The sequence below is a fragment of the Lucilia sericata genome, unplaced genomic scaffold (genome assembly GCF_015586225.1).
Source record: "Lucilia sericata isolate MDLA Ls3-8-SP2 unplaced genomic scaffold, ASM1558622v1 Contig000812F_arrow, whole genome shotgun sequence".
Classification (NCBI taxonomy): domain Eukaryota; kingdom Metazoa; phylum Arthropoda; class Insecta; order Diptera; family Calliphoridae; genus Lucilia; species Lucilia sericata.
In genome coordinates, this window is record NW_023994804.1 from 177,532 (window position 1) to 198,178 (window position 20,647).

The following is a 20,647-nucleotide window of genomic DNA, read 5'->3' on the forward strand; positions in this document are numbered from 1 at the left end:
ATCCTTATCACAACTTAGGGAAGAATAATTTTAAAGATATCACAAATGCTAGCGTAACCTAATCACAATTTGCGATTCAAATACAGTTAATTGTCAAATTATAACAAGTATTGAAGTTTACCCCCTCATTTTATAAAACGAAACTTTCGTTAACGTAAAATATTTGTATGAAGAATACTAGGAAATTTTTAAAAATTTGAATTTTTTCCATACAAATTTTTTTGAACGTTTGTCGTTTCGTTTTATAAAATGAAACCCTTAATCTCTAAATCCCAAAGAAAAATATTGAGCATTAATTCGATCCACAATTCGAAGAAAGTATAAACCCTATGTATACATTACCTACAGTAAATACATTTACATTGTCAATTTACATAGTTATCCATGTTTGTGTATATTGTTGATATTTATTATTATTATGCACAAATGTCTGCACATTATTAATATTAATAAACGTAATTTTAATAAATATTACTCTTCTCTTTTTTTATCCATACTTTTAATTATTTCGGTACAAGTTGTATTTATGCTGATGAGGTTGTTTGTGGTTTGATGGAATCCTTGCTTTAAGGACTCCCATAAATAATAAAAACTAATTAAACTTTATATTTATATTGTGAGACATTCGAATAATGGTGCTTTGAGAAATGTAATTTTTTCTTAAAATTATAAAATTATCTATAAGATTAAGTATTCAGCTAAATTCGTAAAATAAGTTCAAATCTATAAATTATTCCTAAAGTTGGAGAAATACTTTTAGTTATAATTCAAAATTGTGATGTTTCATGTTTTTGACTGATTTTATCTTATTTATATATTGTTAAACCATTTTCATATTGCGTTTAGTGTTTCATTTACACACGTAATTTATAGTAACATCACATCAACAACAAATATCATATGGAAATTTACATTTACATCCATTGTAATACAATTTAATAAACTCAGTCACTCGCTACAGATGAATACACACAATCAAACATACTGGTACATACAAAGATAAGTACATTTAAAAATTCAATTAAAAAATATTATAATCTTTACTTTTATTATTACTACCATGTTCGCACACAAAAACACACAAAAGTATCCTTTTCCTACATACGCACATACATCTTTACCAAACAACACCAGGCAACTTATTTTATTTATTTAAACAAACATATAAATTGTACACTTGAGGGCTTTACTAACGCACAGATACATACTAACATACATACATATATTATAAGCACGATTATATTACATATGTATGTTAGGGTGGTCCCGTTTGTATGGAGAGAAAATAAGTGACCTTATTCCTACCGCAAACGAAAGTTTGGTTCATTCTAAGATGCCATTGGAAGCGATTGTGTGGTCCACTATCTTCAAATCTTACTCTGCTGGTCTATTGTAATTTTGCCTGTCGGATTTCCGGCATTATATACTGCATAACAGAGATCGTCCCGCTGTCTTATCTTGGCAACTTTGGCGTGAGATGGCGGTTTTTTCCTTTTCATCTGTCTAGCTTCTTTATCCTCGTTTTTTGGGGCTTCTTACCTTGATTTTGCCGAGTTGTTCGTCTTAGGAATATCTGGCTTGTCGTTGTCACTCTTACTCGCAGGATTCTGACTTCAGTTTCCTTTAAGTGAAGTATGACTTGGCATCAGCTGTATATTCTTAGGTTTATTCTCAAATATAAATTCCTCGGATGACCTGATCCTCTTAGCCTCAGATATAAAGATGTTTCCTTTGGAGTGTCGTGGGATTGATTTCCTGAGCGTTTTTGTTGATTTCCTCCTCTGCGCCCCAGAAAGTCGTTTTTAGTAATAAGTAGCTTAGCTATGCTATCTCTCACCTCTTTCATCATTTGCTCTATTTTATACTTTTTGGAATTTGCTATGTTATTATCGGCTGAGGTAGCTTAGAGCTCTCTCTGAGTATATCCTTCTCTTTCACTCCTATGTTTTTGGCAATGGCATGCTGTACAAGCCACCTCCGTAGTAGTCTTTTACCTATATTATAAAATAAGGGTTTCCAACTATAATGAAAGTTTACGTTATTACGTTACGTTATTTCTGAAAAATATGAAAATTTTTTTAAGATCCTTCTAATTTTGAAGGAATATTTTACAAATGGTATTTTCATATTAACCTAAAGAACTAACCAGTATTCTGTGTAAATAAACGTTGTAAGAAATTGATTCTGAAAGTAGTCGTTGAACTACATTTCATACCAAAAAACCCAGTAAAAACATTCATCACTATGTAAGGAGTTAAAATGCTAAAATTTAAAGTCATTATTTTAACGCGGCGATGTCACTCGAGGCAAGTACTTATCACAAACGATTACAAGTAATTATAAAAAGTAGTCATTGTGAATCACATGAAAAAACATACACATCTTTAATGACAAGATGACTAATGAATTAGAAAGTATTTATATAACACATTATTAGTAATACCTTATTAGACTACTTCTATGTAATCCAGACAATATGTAGTAGTCATTGAAATGTATATTGTTAGGTAAGTAATTACAATTAAAAGCAATTACCCAGTTTTTGCTGGAAAGGCCACCTTAATACAGATCCATTCATATACATAAATATATAATTGGGTGTGTATGTATAGGTGTGAGTATTCATGTATTTCTGCCTGTATTGGTTTATTCATAAATATTTAAGTAATAAGAATAAACATTGAAAAATTTTACAATTACTTTAATAATATTGTGTATTATTTTTTTATTATTGCGACTACTTTTTGTTGTTATTGTTAGTGTTATTTATTTTTGTATTTTTAACATCAAATAAACAGTAAAATAAAACACTTTATGCATTATTAATAAACTTAAATAACAAACATATACTACCAACATTTTATAGATTTATAAACAACTAACTTTGCGTATGTACACACAAAAAAAGTGACCACAATAAACAATAAAAAATATATATGTATTTTTGTCCCCACTAACCACAACTACATACAATCCAAAAAATTATATGAAAAGATAAATACATACATACATTTGTATAAACTTTCAATAGTTACAATATACATGCACACTCCTATGCGCCCCCACTTGTATATACACATACATAGATTGTCATCATTCTGTCTACCACATTTATTATTAATTAAATGTTATTAAATTAACTACTGAACCATATTTTTTCAAACAACAGTAATAATGTTAAAGCATCCTTTTTTCAAAAAACATCCTACATAAGAAATTGGTATGTTTAGTTTGTCATATTAATTGTTAGTGATAGTTATTAGAATTGTTATCAGACTTTTAAAATCTTTCTCAAGATTAGTTCTTTGTCGCCACTGTTCTTATTTTTTCAACTGCCTGAACAAATCGTCTTAGGAATAGCAACCAATGGCAATGGATCATTAGGTTTCTTATTTACTAGTTCCATATATATCTGATCGTTTCCATTTGTCCACACTGACGCTTGTCGAAATTAGGAAGCTGAGTTTTCAAGCATCTGACTATAATTACATTTTAAATGTGTTTTGCTTCCCCAAATCTTGTATATAAAGGAGTTCACATCAGACCCGGTAGCGTATTAGATGTATATCCTCCTTTTAACATAACATAACTTAATACTGAAAACCAATTTCGAATTTACTGCACTATTGCACTATATCATGTACTAAAATACTTGGTTGATAGGAGGATGGATAGTACATCAAATCCGAAGAAATACACCTAGGCCACTATCAGGCCTGTTGTGCGCTCCTTTTCATGAAAAAAATTGTTCACTGAGTCTGTTATTTTTCAGTGTTCAGAAACTCAGTTTCCTGGACGTAATTCCTAAGAATTTTCCAATCAGTATTAGTTTGGAATGTTATTTCTGGAATAACATCACTTCCATGACACTTGGATCTAACTTCGACGAATGCCTGGCAGTGGCAAAGAAAGTGCTCCAAAGAGTGGCAAAGAGTGTGTCCATTCAGAATACGTATCATCATACTAACTTCAGACTTGCTCATTTTGAGAAGATTTCTCGTCTTGTTCTCATCGGGGTCAACTCATAGTATCTTTGTGGCCTTATGGAATTCTCTCACCCATATTTTTAATTCAGCTTTTGTTGCGTCGAATGGTTTTGCATTCGTCAGGTTAACTACCTCGAGCTCCCTTCCCTTTAAAGCTATTACATTCGACCTTTCGTTGCCGACTACTCCCGAGTGTCCTGGTACCCATATGATGTAAACTTTACCTCTGGGAAAGTATTCAGTTAAAGCTTTCTTACAATCCAATACTGTCTTAGTTTTAATTCTACCACCTGATATCGCCCTAATAGCCTTATGGCTGTCGGTGAATATATTAAGGGCCGTGGACGCCATATTTATTCTAATCCAATTTACACAATCCGTTATTGTTCGGACTTCTGCCTTGTGTTATGATTAGCTTGTGTTATAATTAGGTAAACGGTGGTATATTTCTGTTTCTGGGTCTTCAATATAGAACTCCAGGCCCACTTTATCCCCCAATTTAGAGCCATCAGTATAACACCGGATACTAAAATACTAAGTTCACATTAAATAATAATCCCCATTATTACATTTCATTTATATGTGTTTTGTGTACTTATATTAATGTCATATGTCGTTTTTAAACAATAATATCATCAGAAACCACCAACACTAACTATTTTTTTTTACCATTTTAATAAAGATCATGTCAAGTTTTAAACTTTTCTCTAATGCGGCTTTGTGACATCTAAGCTTTGCAAACAAACTCTAATGTTTGCGGTATTTGATTGAAAGATAAATGTCTTATTGTATTTATATTTGATTTTGTGTCATTTTACTCGTATTTGTTTGCATTTACTTTTGTATTGTGCGTTTTTTATGAACTTAAAGCAAGTTCACAGTCCCTAAACCATACATGAACAGAAAAAAAGTATCGTTGTCATCGATATGGATATTGTATTAGTAATTCGTTTATGTCCCAGTAAAAGAGAATTTGCTAACAGAGCGATGTTTATAACAACAACTAAAAACTTTTTTAACAATTTCCGAAATACTAGTTTGGTAACATTACATCAATTTTAAAACAAGTTAGGTTTAATCTCGGCTAAAATCGATTTTCAGTTCCATAGAAATGATTTTGAGGGAATAGTTTGAAATAGCTTGGCGGTTTTTAGTCCCATATCAGTAAATTTTCAGCTTTAAGTATCCTTTGGAAAGTTCCATATTAATTTTTATTTATAAATGTTTCATCATTCTGTCAACTGGCCTCTAAAGGGCCAAAAATTATATTTTTCCAAAGTTTAACACACGATATCTCAAATCCCAGTATTGTCTAAAACCTAAGCAACTTTTAATTTCTTAACAAAAAAACACAAATTTCATTGTTCCTTACAATCTTTACAAAAAAATTTTGGAATAGAAAATTTTATTTACTCTATAAGCAAAAAGTTGCTAACGTTTCGAACCATACTGTATATATGCGTTCATTTATATTTCAATCACTGCTATTTTACAATAGAACAATATTCATATGTATTTATATTTACTACATATATGTATATTATATTCCATTTGTAGTTAACAACAAATACATACATAAACATCACGTAATAATACATGGTTACTGTATATACATATGTGAACAAATTCTTACGTACATGTAGCAAAAGTTTGTTAGTAAACTGTCATTGTGACATTTCAGACAGAACTGTTAAAAAATGCAAACACATGAACAAATAAAACAACTAGAAACTAGGAAAATATCCAAATACTATAGGACTTTTTGATACTTTACAATAGTTGTTATATAGTCAATAAATGAAAACAGAATGTTCGGTGTTCAGATTCAATAAAATTGGGTAAGACAACTTTTAAAAATGTATCGTTTAAAAATCTATTAGTTTAACTACTTAGTAAGTTTGAAACGAGGATACATATACACCAATCCGAAGAAAGACACCTAGGCCTCTATCGGGCCTGTTGTGCGCTTATTAACCAGTGCCTCAGGAGGGAATCGAACTCAGCACCTCCGGCCTACCAGACTAGAACATTAACCTACCGGAGGCCACTTTAATATTAAGTTAGATAATATCTCGCGCTTTAGCGAGAAAAATGGGAGGCTATGTGTTTGGCCCATTTGGGTCATCCGGTACTTCTAACAAATTTAATCAGATTTGTTTGGTGGTAACAATATGTTATTGTCTGTGCAATTTTAGGGCGGAGCTGTCAACAAAAAGTTGTTCTATCGATTATTTTTCTTCTCAGCAAGCCAATACGATCTGAAATGGTTCATACAGAGCCTAGTGAGAAGAAACCCTTCGAATCCGAAATTTATTCGATAGAATGTCGACTTAGTTTAGATGGGATATAAATGAAATTGAGAATATATTTCGAGGTGAGAACTTGACAGATGCAATGCTGACTTGCAATATTCTCGAGGACGTATAAAGTAATTCAAGTGGGGTTCCTAAATCACATCAGAATCGATATGACGAAGGTATAGTATCACAATACTTCGATCCGTACTCCTTGAAATTCCAACTATGGCATTGTCCCTAATTTATAAGACCAAAAACAAGAAAAGAAATTAACGTCAATAAAAATTCAGTTTCAATTATGCTTAACAAACTTAAAAGCAACAAATCTAGAAAAATGTCCTTGAAAGTAAATACATATGTATGTATGTACGTATATAGATTAAATTATAGTATATGCAGCGAAGTTTGATGTAGCGTATGAAAAATATCAACCTGCTTGTTTTGTTTAAAATTGTTATACTAGTATTGTCTTGTTTTGTATTGTATTATTTTCTATTATATTTTTTTTAAATATTACTTTACGTTGAGTGTGGTGGAAACACATACAACGATATACACACACATAAACTTACAAAAATACTTAGTATAAACATATGTGTATGTATGAATGCATTCGTGTGTGTGTGTTTGGATGTTTAACTGAATCATATCCTTCCGTACCTTACGTTATGTTACCTAAAGTACATGAATGAATTTCAAAATGAACAATAAAAATGCCTGCAATATTGTTGATAAAAAAGAATGTTACATATATTCATTCTTACACTTGAAGAAATATTAGTTGACGCAGTGAAAAAAGGCTGCTGATTGTGGTTAAATTAGTAAATAATATATTTAAATTTTAAACATTTCTTAAAATTTGCCAAAAAGTATCAAAAAAAGTTTTGTTTTTTAATAGAAACAAGTACTAAACATTTGTATACCTATTCCTTTTTCATTTCATTATTTTTTCAGTGTATCCCTTTCTCTTTCATACATTTAGTGGTTTTTGTATTCATTTGATATGTTTTAAAGCTAAATAAAAGAAAACAAGAGACAAAAAGTAACGTAAACTTAAATTTTGGTTTTAATATCCAATATTTACATTCATACACACATGGAAAGGTAAATTCCATACCTTTTTCTTGCCATCATCTGTATGATGATGAAGATGAGATGTCCCTCGCTTGGTTTATTTTCATAACAAACATCATAAAATAATTCCAATTTAAACATTTCTTGTTATGAATGAATAGTATTTATAGTTAAAAAAATGGAATTTAGTTTTACATATTTTTTTACATTTCATTTCATATAAAATGTTTTATTTTTGTACACAATGCCAAACATTAAGCAACAAATACTTAATAAGGAAAATATTTATGAAAAAAAATCTAAATAATTTATATTTTAACATATCAATTTAGTTATTCGCAAATAAATCAAACTAAGAAAAAATATGTTTTTTTTCTAAATTTTTAATTTTATAATTTATGTCTGTTTGAAGTACTACAAATGTTTTTTATAGATAAGATTTATTCATATTGTATTCTAGTCCACATATTGTAAGTTCCCCTTTAAAATGATAAAGTACATTTATTATTGTCTTATAAATATTACTGTCGCGATTAAACTAAATATCAAAAATATGTTATTAAAACTTTTATTAACAGAATACAATAAAATTTGCAACGTTTTTAAAAGTTCTAAATACCAAAAAATTCAAAGGAAAATCCTGCAATTCACAAAAATTATAGCGAAAATCCGGAAACTGGGATTTTTTACAATTTCATTCATAGGGTCCACATTTCTGTCGGTAATGGGAATATACCTAGTTACCCTTTTCTGATACCAGTTTTGGGGTTTTTGAACATATGTCTCAAAGTAAATATATATATATATATATATATATATATATATATATATATATATATATATATATATATATATATATGGTGGCGGAGGGTATAAAAAATAGGTAAAATTCGGAAGAGCGCACACAGAGGGGAAAAAGACGTTCATATACACGCTTGGAACCAAATTGATACTAAAGTGTTTATAATTTTTCTGTAACAGCCGTTGTCAAAGTATGTACGGATAGTTGTCAAATCAATAACAAAGGTTTAACAACACGCGGCGTTATCAAATCAACAAAAAAAATATTCCCGGTAATAACTGACGTTGTCAAATCTTAAATGCAGATTCGATCTACGACTGGTGAAAACGATGTGTTATCAAAGTGACAACGCTATGTTGTCAAACAGAATGTTTCGTTGTCAAAATGACTTGCATTGTCGAAATGCCACAAAGCGTAATCGAAATGACAACAATGCGTTGTTGCGTTGTCAAAATGATAACTGGATGTTATTTAAATTTTATACACATCCTAAGTCTAAAAGTTTTCAATTTCGGTACTTTTCTACGGTTTTTTCCCTCTGTGCAGGATCGAATATAACATATTTTTATACCAAAATGTTCCCCGTAAAGATACCTTTCAGAAAATTATAAAATTGTTATATGTTCTTAAAGAAAGTTTTCTTTTTTAATAAAAAAAAGCGTCAATGACCTTTTCTCCCATTTTTTGAATTAAAAAAAAATCGTTATTTTATTAGATCCAAAAATCATATTGCCCTGAAATCTTTGGTATATAATATGGTATATAATATAGTATATATAATGGTATAGTGTGGCCTCCGGTAGGTTAGTGGTTAGTGTTCTAGTCTGGTAGACCGGAGGTGGTGGGTTCGATTCCCACCTGATGCACTGGTTAAGGAGCGCACAACAGGCCCGATAGAGGCCTAGGTGTATTTCTTCGGATTTGATGTATATACATCCTCCTTTCAAACTGACTAACTGACTGACTGACTAATGGTATAGTGGTGTAACTAGCCAAAAAAATTTGAAGGTATTCGGTCCAAAATTACGCCATACAAGGTATCGCAAAAATTTTTTTCAAATGCCAATAACTCTAAAATTATAGGAGATATATAGCAGCACACGCAAGCCAGACCAGTTAGTTAGTAGTTAGTTAGTTAGTTAGTTAGTTAGTTAGTTAGTTAGTTAGTTAGTTAGTTAGTTAGTTAGTTAGTTAGTTAGTTAGTTAGTTAGTTAGTTAGTTAGTTAGTTAGTTAGTTAGTTAGTTAGTTTTAAAAATGTATATACCTCAAATCCGAAGATGTACATCTAGGCCTCTATCGGGCCTGTTGTGCGCTCCTTTACAAATGCCTCAGGTGGGAATCGAACCCACCACCTCCGGTCTACCAAACTAGAACACTATCGAATTAGAAACAAAAAATGGCACGTGTTCAAAAATGTAACATGTGGAAGATACACTTTGAGCCCCTACAGCGCCGCCCCTGGAGCATTTGATCTACGATAACGCTGATCCCGAGCGACTGCAACATTTATTGCAATAACATAAATGTTATACACCAACCAAAACAAAAAAAAAAGACATTTATCCAAAATTCAAAATTTTAATTTTATTTATTACGCAAAAATTTAATTATCGTACCCATATAAAAGAATAGTTTTGTCGAGGCAAAAACAAATTTAATTCATTTGAAACGGTTACTTTAAAATGTCTAAGTGCAAAAATTATGAAAGTTTGCCATAGCAACTATTCAGTTCACATTTATGCAATTCATAGATACAATTTTAAAATTATAATAAAACAAGAAGTAATCTTACTATGAATGTATGGTGCTACCACAACAAAATAAACAGTCAAAACTTCTCTGTAGAATAATGCTGATAGATGATGATGGCTACTACTACTACAGCAACAGAGTATTAAAGGAAAATACAAATAATTCATAAAATAATAAAATACAGAGTTCATCATCTTTTGTTTGGAAATCCGTATTTAACGATTTCACGCGATCTCTGTTGCCATAAAAAACGCAATTCAATAAAATGCAACGGCTTTTTCCACAAAAAACAAACAAATAAGAAAAATAATAAAAATCAACACAACTAGTAGAAACTCGAACAACAGCCAATAGCATCAACATTCAACAAATTCCATTGTATCTCTAAGTACATACTATGAATCTAGAAGATTGTGTTTGTGTTTTTGTGTCTTTAATACTACTATTGTCTACAATATAAACTTGGTAAGTTTTTCAAAGTTTATCATCATCATCATCAACTTTCCACAATGATCATTATCTATCTCATTATGAGTAAATTTATAATGAATTAGCACAAAAACTAACTCGGTCTCGCATACAAACAAACCATAGAAAAAGTACTTAAATAATAATGAAGTTGTAGCAAAAAAAAAAAAAGAGAAGAAAATAAAATTAAAAAAACAGAAAAAAAGATTTAAATATAATAAAGTAAAAAACGCAACAACACGGAGTTTTTGCTATAAAAGAAAATTTAGTTCACAGTAAGAAAAAGCATTTTCTTTTTCTGCTCTCATCTTGTGCTTATTTTCCTTACATTTTCTTTTGTACACCAAACATGAACAAAAGAAACAAATAAAAACTTGTCTACTGGATGCAATTTCTTGGATCTTACTACTCTTATACTCGATAGTTGCTGTGCTGCCTGTTTGTTTGTTGTACTCATTCTCATTATTTTAGGTGAAATGTTTTTTCCCTCTATTTATTTTTATACTTTCATGGAAATTTTTTTTATTGAAAATACAAAACAAAAAGAAAATGTATATGAAAAGAATTAAAAACATTTCACAACAATGTTAACTTTCGAGAACACAAAATATAAACGTCATACTAGGGAAAAAATATAATAATAATAATAATAAAAAAATAAAATAAAAAGAAACTTATTTAACAATACGTTAGTTTTAGTTTTCCTTGCAACAATGTATCCGTCCATCCAACTACTTTCTCCATGTACATGTTTTGACATCCTTCTCGGAAGAGCAGCATTTTGTTTTATGTTTTAACAAAATAATATTTATAGATTTACTTCTCTGTTTTTTTTTTTATTATAAATAGAACTAATGCATGTTCTATTTATTCTGCTAATGTTATGTTAAGTGATTATTTGAATCTATTTAACTTAAACCAGGAACTTTTCTTAAGTGGTTTAAGGAAAAAATTATTATAGAGATTTCGGTTTTATGTTACATTCGTTGTTAAGATTCTCTGAAATGGAAATGAATTTACAACTTTAAAATTTAAATTTGAGAACTTTGTAAATTTGTATATTTTTTTACACTACTACTTTTTTCACAATATTTACGAAAATTTCATGTAAAATACGAAATTATTATTTAATCAAACTCTTTTTCATTTTACTAAAGTACGATTTCAATTTTACTAAAACCGAAATTAAACATAATAATATTAAAAAATTTCATGTAAAATACGAAATTATTATTTAATCAAACTCTTTTTCATTTTACTAAAGTACGATTTCAATTTTACTAAAACCGAAATTAAACATAATAATATTAAATACATTATAATTAAATAAAACTATAACATTTTTTATAAAATTTTGGAAAAAGTATAATATGTATAATTTTCATAACATAAAAGAAAAACTAACTAGGTAGATTGGTAGGTAGGTTGATAGGAGGATTTATACTACATCAATTCCGAAGAAATACACCTAGGCCACTATCGGGCCTGTTGTGCGCTCCTTATCATGAAAAAAGGAACTAAATGAATGAAAAACTAACTAACTAACTAAAATTACATTCTACAATTTGTGTAATCTAATTGTTTAAAATTATTTTGCAATTACAGGCAAATCCCGGTATAACGAATGATATAATGTCAGGCCCTTTCGTTAAATCGAAATATTCGTTATATCGGAATTATTTTTTCTAGTAAATTTCTTTATTTAATGGACAAAAAACCATTCAAATTAATGTATGAAATTATTACTTCAAATTTTATTTCAAACAAGTAATAACAACGCACACGTTTTTCCATTTTGAACATCTGAACGGATAGAAAAATTTGTGAAGGATTTTAGTTTTCTGACAACTTTAATTTCCTGCTATTTCCTTAACCCTATTTTATTATCTAGAAGATAGAATTAAACTCTTTTGAGGAAAAACTGAACTTGAGAATCGATAACTGAGTCTCATGCTGATAATTTCAAAACCCTGGAATATTGCGCCATATTGGGGTATCGAAATAATTTATTTTGCTGTAAAATTTTATTATTTCAATGTATCCCTTTTAAACACTATTCAAGCTAAATTTACCATTAAATTCACATCTAACAGATTTATGCTTTTTAGATTATAATGTAAGGAATTTTGATCGATAGGTCAGATATGTAGTATAACTAAAATTAGGAATATGGGCGACTTCTTTCATTTTTACATTATATTCTAATTGCTCAATCAAGTTTTTGATATTAACAATATAAATATAAAATCAAAAGCTGGATTTTTTTAGGATTTTTTCTTTTTATTCGTTATATCGAGTATAAAATTTCTTAAACGTTCGCTATATAAGGTAGTTAATGTTAAAAATTTGGCTGTTCGTTATATCGGATTTTCGTTAAAGTGAGATTCGTTATACCGGGATTTGCCTGTATATTAAAATATTTCGTACAATTTCGTATATTTAACGAAACAACGAAACATTCGTATAATGTACGAAATTTTTCGTATATATCTAATCCAGACTAAAAAATAATCTATAGTCCAGACTATAGAATGATCTAAACTCCGGACAATAGAATGATCTATAGTCCAGACTATAGAATGATCGAATCTCCGGAAAATAGAATGATCTATAATTCAGACTACAGAATGATCTATAGTCTAGACTAGAGAATTTTCTGTAGTCCAGACTATAGAATGATCTATATATCAGACTATAGAATGATCTATAGTTCAGACTATAGAATGATCTATATATCAGACTATAGAATGATCTATATTCCTGACTATGCAATGATCTAAAGTCCAGGCTGTAGAATGATCTAAAGCGTAAACTACAGAATGATCTATAGTCCAGACCAACGGTTCCCAAATGGGGGTCCGCGGACCCCTAGTGGTCCGTAGTAAAATCCTAGGGGGTCCGCGAAGACGAACGAAAAAAACCATGAATAAAAAATATTCTGCTTTTATATGTATGTACAAATATCTCCAATTTTTGTGCAATAATCCCAAATTTTTTGGTGACTTTTTGAATTTTATTTTTTTGGTTGTTTATCAGGAAAAAGCTAGGCCCTACAAATTTATTGTATAACTTTTATAAAGTAAAGTATTGCGTGATTTGTAATTTTTATTTCCTGTATATGTACTGAAATAATGGTTTTTATTTCAGACAAATAATACTCTGCCTTACAATTAAATTAGGGATACTGGTATTCCGGAGTATGAAGTTCAATTCAAAGACAAGCTTATTACAGATTTAAGTTTATCAAATTGTAAGCAAAAGTGTTCTTGTTTGAAAGGACTAAAATTATATATTTCCAAAACAGAGGTGACTCTTTATGCATCTCTTTATAAATATTCCAATCCGACGTGATACACAGATTTTAACTTGATTTTGTCGACCAATACATATTAAATTAACATCAGAAAATCCATAGCGTTTCGCGTAAATATGTAGCCAAAAACCATGAAGTAAAATAATTCGTTGGTATTTTAAAATTCAAATTTAAGTTCTAAATTCACAGTACTTTAACAAAGAGTTCAAATCATATAATATGCGGATAACGCATTCCGCAACAACATAGAAGAAGTCCAACTTTCTTATATTATTTTCCCGAAAACTTAGCTCACTTACTCAGTTCAGCCTTTGCAATCGCAACAAATTTTTGAAACGTGACTCCTTAAGCACATGTGACAATATTTGATAAAGAAACCTTTTCGCTACCTTGAAGAAAAATTAACATGAAAGATCTCACGATCATAAAATTAAACATCATGTTAACATATCAACAAAGAAGTCATTCTATCTTCAAAACATGCAATTGAAAACCTATCTGAAATATTATATATTCTCAATGTACGGGAATATTTTATAGATTTGACATCTCTACATTTATTAGACCTAGGGATTATTGAACTAGGTCAATTTTCGGATGGACAATTATTTAGAACAATAAGATATCAAAATATGTATGGGGGTCCGCGAAATTAAATAAGTTCTTCAAGGGGTCCGCGAAGTAAAAATCGGTGGGAACCGCTGGTCCAGACTATAGAATTATCTAAAGTCCAGACTATAGAATGATCTGAAGTGTAAACTAGAGAATGATCTATAGTTCAGACTATAGAATGATCTATAGTTCAGACTATAGAATGATCTATAGTTCAGACTATAGACTATAGAATGATCTATAGTCCAGACTATAGAATGGTGTATAGTCCAGACTATAGAATGGTTCATAATCCAGAATATAGAATGATCTATAGTCCAGACTATAGAATGATCTATAGTCCAGACTATAGAATGATCTATAGTCCAGACTATAGAATGATCTATAGTCCAGACTATAAAATTATCTATAGTTCACACTATGGAATGATCTAAAGTCCAGACCATATAATGATTTACAGTCCAGTCTATAGACTGATCTAAAGTCCAGACTATAGAATGATCTGTAGTCCAGACTAAAGAATGATCTATAATCCAGACTATAGAATGGTCTAGTATCCAGACTATAGAATGATCTATAATCCAGACTATAGAATAATCTATATTCCAGAATGAACTATAGTCCAGACTATGGAATGATCTAAAGTCCAGACTATAGAATGATCTAGTATCCAGACTATAGAATTATCTATAGTCCATACTATAGAATGAACTATAGTGCAGACTATAGAATGATCTAAAATCTAGACTATAGAATAATCTATATTCCAGACTGTAAAATAATCTATAGTCCAGACTATAGAATGATCTATAATTCAGAGTATAGAATGATCTAAAGTCTTGACCATAGAATGATCTATAGTCCAGACTATAGAATGATCTATAATTTAGACTATAGAATGATCTGTAATCCAGACTATAGAATGATCTATAGTCCAGACTATATAATGATCAATTATGAAAATTTATCCACATTTGACTGTAGCTCTCATGAAATTTGACAAGAAGAGAATTTTATGAACCAAAGTCTCTCTATCAGATGTCATAAGGTAGAGAGACATAATTCCTCTTAGAGAAAATAATTTTATTGACATTAAAACGATTAAAAGTCAAGGTTACCAATAGTGTAAGAGATTTGTGTATATATGGGATCTATTATATGCAAATGTGGACCAATACAAACTAAATTTTAAAGTTTTTTTTACATTGCAGACATTTATATTATTTAAGGTCCATTTTCTAAATGATATGTATTTGTATAGAGGCTAGATGAAATAATGGACTGAGTATAAAAAGATCACATGCCAAATTTTATTGACGAACTGTAGTTTACATTAACCGATATGCAGTCGTCACTAAATAATCTCAGAAAGTAATAATAGTAATAAATTACTTGGTAATGAGTGCTCATTATTAATAATAATTATTTTATTTTGTTGAATAGGATTTATTGCCAGAGAGTGTGTCCAACACTCTTATACCGAAAAGTATTGCACCCAGTGATGCCAGGATATTTTTTTGAGAAATCCCTACGCTTATGAGAAAAAATCCCTTTTTTCCCTACACCCACTTTTTATTTTCCCTACATTTTTCCCTACACTACTTTTTTCCATTTTTTTCCAAGTTTATCTTAAAAAAATACAAAAACAACATAAAAAACTAAAATATTAGCTCTGTTTTATAATATACATTTATTAATTGAGAGATTTATGGCAGTATCACGATTCGATGTTAAAAATTTATTATATGTGCCCCCAACAAAAAAATTCATAAAATTTAATATAATTATTTTAAATAAGGTTTACTTTTTGCGGTTTACTTTTATAAATTTTCAGAACATTAAATTATTTTTTTCAATCCTGAGTTACTGCATTAAGTCCCCGACTACTCTATCTATAAGGAGTCAGAATATATCGCCCTACAGGAATGGCATAATCCAAAAAAGTCGTTTCAAGAAAAATGGATATGAATATTTAATGACATTTAACTATTTTCTTTGATAACTTTTAAACAAATCAAGGGATTTTAAAAATCCAAATTCAGATAGTTGAGGTTAATATGTTTCTCATCTAAATTGAAATTAAATTTTTAGTTGTCTAATATTCACGAAAACGTGGGTTTTAGTTTTTACGTTTACAAAAAGTCGATTTCACATCGAAAATAATAGACATATTAGAAATTTGATAAATCTATATGAAAGATTTTCGTATGTCGCATGTTTTGTAGACCTCAGTTCAAGAATCCCGAATTTTGGATTATACCAGGCTTGTAGCGATATATAGGTACACATATTGTAGAAATTACAAGCGGAATTTTTACTAACGATACACTTATGGCAAATCTTTAGGCGAAAGATTAGCGATTAAATTAAAATTAATCCTCGAAAGGTGTTTTTGAGTACTCAATTAGTTAATTTTGTTTGCAAGTTTAAGCGCCCAATGGAGGTGGTTTAATCTTAAGCACGAAATGTAAAAGTGTAAACAGCTGATGCAAAAAAATTAATAAAATTTTTATAAATATAAACATTAAAATGTTCTATTTATTGATTAGTATAAATTATGGACACTTCAAAATAAATTTTTTTGTTTTTAATTTAAGTTTTCATTAATTTTCATATTAAATTTACAATTGTTTTCTTCTTTTTTATAAAATATGCATTGTTTTGATAACAAACAGTGACATTTTCTGTTGTTTTGTATGGCAACACTGCGAAGTTTAATCTTGTACTCAAAAACATCAAAGGGGATTAACATAAGATTAAATTTATTTTTAGATTAAATAATCTGATTATTAATTGGCATTTGATTACCATCTCAAAAACCCGCTCTTAAAAATTATTTAATTTTTAATTTTAAAGTTTAATACATGAAAGAGTATATTTTTAGTTGATAAAAACTATGAAATTGGAAAAATCCCTACAACTTGACAATAGTAAGAAATCTTTCCCTTTTTCCCTACAGTCCTTATTACCAAATAAAAAAAAATATTGTAGATAAAGCTTTAAAAATTTCAATGAAAGATTCTTAAATAAAATAATTTCTTTTAAAAATTTACAATTGAATAATAAAAATGTTTAAAACTACTACTTTATAATCATATATATAAAGTGTATGTGTATGTGTTTATCAAACAATATGCATTTGTTTTATGAATGTAAGTATGTTTGTAACTATCAATATCTATCTGTTCATACATATATTTTTAACATTCATAGAATCTGACAACAATGAAACTGATAATGTTGTTGCTGTTATTATTGATGTTTGTCATACATTTACATTGTACAAATGTGTCTTTTCTATGTGTCAAACATTCATTCATTCAGTCAGTCAATCTTTCAACTAGATCTCGAGGATTGCAGAAGGAAGTATGTACAGTATAAATGTAGTATGTTTTTTATGCATTGAAAGCTTTAGTAATCCAATGTTTTCGTTAGTCTTTTATCTTGTTTTCTACTTTCAATTCCTTTTTCTCAGTTTCAATATTGTGTATTATTTTTTTAAAAATTGTGTTTTTTTTTTTTTTTTTTTTTTTTGATAACACCAATAGTATTATATTTCATCCCACATCAGAGTTTGCATTGTTATTGCATCTATAAATACACATATAAATGCGAGCAAAAAAAAAATAAACTGTCTTATTAAAGAAGAAGCTAACGACATTGTTGTACATCATCCATACTTATAAGTAGATATGTATGTATGTTTTTTAATTAAATGTCATTTCATCTATTGGTTGTGAAAGAGAAATCGGAATGCATCTGCCTCTATATACAGATATTTTTTTCTATTTCTATAACTATTGTCAATGTTACTGAGAACTTTTTTTAAGTTAAAAAATCTATAAAAAACTCATCAATCTCTATAGTAATTGTTTGTTTTGTTGTTGTTTTTAACACATTTTCACAGAATTATGATTATTAAGTTCAACATAATGGAATTTTTACACGTAATTAAAATTCAAAGTTTAAATGTTTATATTAAGGAATTTTCTAAAATAATTTATTAATTAAATCTGTAAAAATTAACTTTAGTTAAAATGATTAAAATCATACGATTTCTCCCCATAAGCCTAAAAGCATGCTGCACATACATACATAAGGGAAAACTAATTCATTGTGTCAACCAAATTTGTTGTTGATTTAGTTACATCAACCAACTTTTTATCACGTTAAGTGAATTTCGTCTTGCTTAAACCTATTTTCAACGAATTATTTCATTGTATTATTACGAACTCTTGGCAAAAACTTATTTATATAAATTTATAAAGAAAAAAAGGTCTAAACAACTTTAAAAAGGAATTTTTATTAGCCAGAAGAATACAACAACATATTTGTCGCCTTAAATCTTTTAGTTTATTTTAAAGAGAATTTACATGTTTTAAAAATAAAACATTTGTTACACACAAAATTGGGATTATTCTAAATTTGTATCCATCAATAGCTACCATAATATTAAATACACAACGTAGTCGTCCACAAATCTGGGCAAATGAAATTAAAGTGAAATAAAGTAAAATTTGCTTAAAATTTGTCTAGATTCCTTGCCTTTTCGCATAAATTTTACAGGAGACAAATACTTAAGACAGACAGACATATACATTTTATGGTGAATAAATCAGCAACGGATTTTAATGTTCCTAAATTAATGTACATGTGCTTCATCAGTCTGTGTGTGTGTACTATGTTATATACAAGTATCTAAAGTGTTCTATTTAAAAATAGATAAATACTCTGGGAAATTACAGTTGTTTTTTTCATTTTTGTAATACAATTACATTAAATTATGGACAGATACGCATGTATGCGCAAAATAATCGTAAATATAAAGTGAATACACACACTTGCATAGAATTATTATATTGAGTAATTGTAAATCTTTTGATTTTTTTTTAATATTTAGAAAAAATAAGCTTAATTCTAATAAATATTAAAAAAGAAAAATTGTGATTTTAGTTGTGGATGTGTAAAACAACATCAGCGTTTTCGAAAATAAAATGTTTGAATATTAAATTATTTCCTTTAAGAAATAAAAATTTTTACTTACCCGACAAGGGGACAAATAATATTGGAGCACAGTGAAAGTAATTACTTTTTGGGTGAATAACTACTTATATTTGTTGGACGATGACCAAAAAATAACTGGTTACAAATGTGCTTACCCGACTTTTTAGGATTTAAAACCGGCATTACAGTAATTTTATGTGTTTATTCGTTTAGTCAATGCTCCATTAACTAGTTAATTTCTCCTGCTATCTCCTAAAATCGAATAGGATTAGACGCTCTAGACAATTGGCTACAAATCTTATTCCAAAAAAAATTAATTAACGTTATTAATAATGACCACTCATTACTCATTACCAAAATTTGATCTTATCTCCATATACCAATAGAATCTCAAAAGCGCTTTATGATTTGTTCTTTTAAACGTTGTAATTACACAACAGATCATAATTTTAAAGATATATCAATTTACATTATTTCACAAAGTCCTCATAAAAATGTTCACCTGAAATTGTGCTTTGAATTCTATAAATGTCTAAAATGATAAATCGTCCTGATAACACAGTCCAACGATGAAAATGCTTTTTAAATAATTATATACCCTACACCGTGTGGCCCCTGGTAGGTTAGTGTTCTAGTCTGGGAGGTCGTGGGTCGTGAGATCTGGGTGTATTTTTTCGGATTTGATGTATATATAATATATATTGTATATACATCCTCCTTTCAAACTAACACATCCTACACCATTTTAGTAGGGATGTGCTGATTTTATTCAGCACAATAATCGGCTTAGAATCATTTTCTGTCTGTCCATGTAAACCTTGTATTCAAACTACAGGTCGCAATTTTGAAGATAATTCAATTTGCTATATGATCAATTGTCCCAAGAACGAAGCCTATTAAAAATGGTTAAGATCGATCCATTATTTCACTCCCCCAATAGGGCTTGTAAACTTTGTAATCAAACTACAGATTGCAATTTTGAATATAACTCATGATCTTTTTCTATTATTGCTGAAACGAAACCTATTAAAAATGTTTAAGATGGGTCTATTATCTCAGCTAGCCCCCATACAACAGAACCTCCCGAATAGAGGTTTTGAGTTCATAATAATGTTTAATATATTCGTATCTCGACAAAAAAAAACTATGTTTTATATGTACTTGCCTTTTTGACCCTGCCGCAATTTGATCGTTCCTCACTGGACCCTAGCCCTCATATAATAATCCCTTCAGAAAATGAGTTAAATTTGCTTAGAAAGGCTAATATCGCTATGAAATTTAGGATAAAAACATTTTATGTAGGCGTAGATCCGGTCCACATTTTCCCCTTAGTACTTT

At 29.1% G+C, this 20,647-nt stretch overlaps 1 protein-coding gene across 1 annotated transcript in view; it reads left to right on the forward strand.

Moving 5' to 3' along the window:
- The window catches only part of LOC119608246 (poly(rC)-binding protein 3-like), a 129,110-nt gene that overhangs the window by 77,882 nt on the left and 30,581 nt on the right, over nucleotides 1–20,647 (forward strand).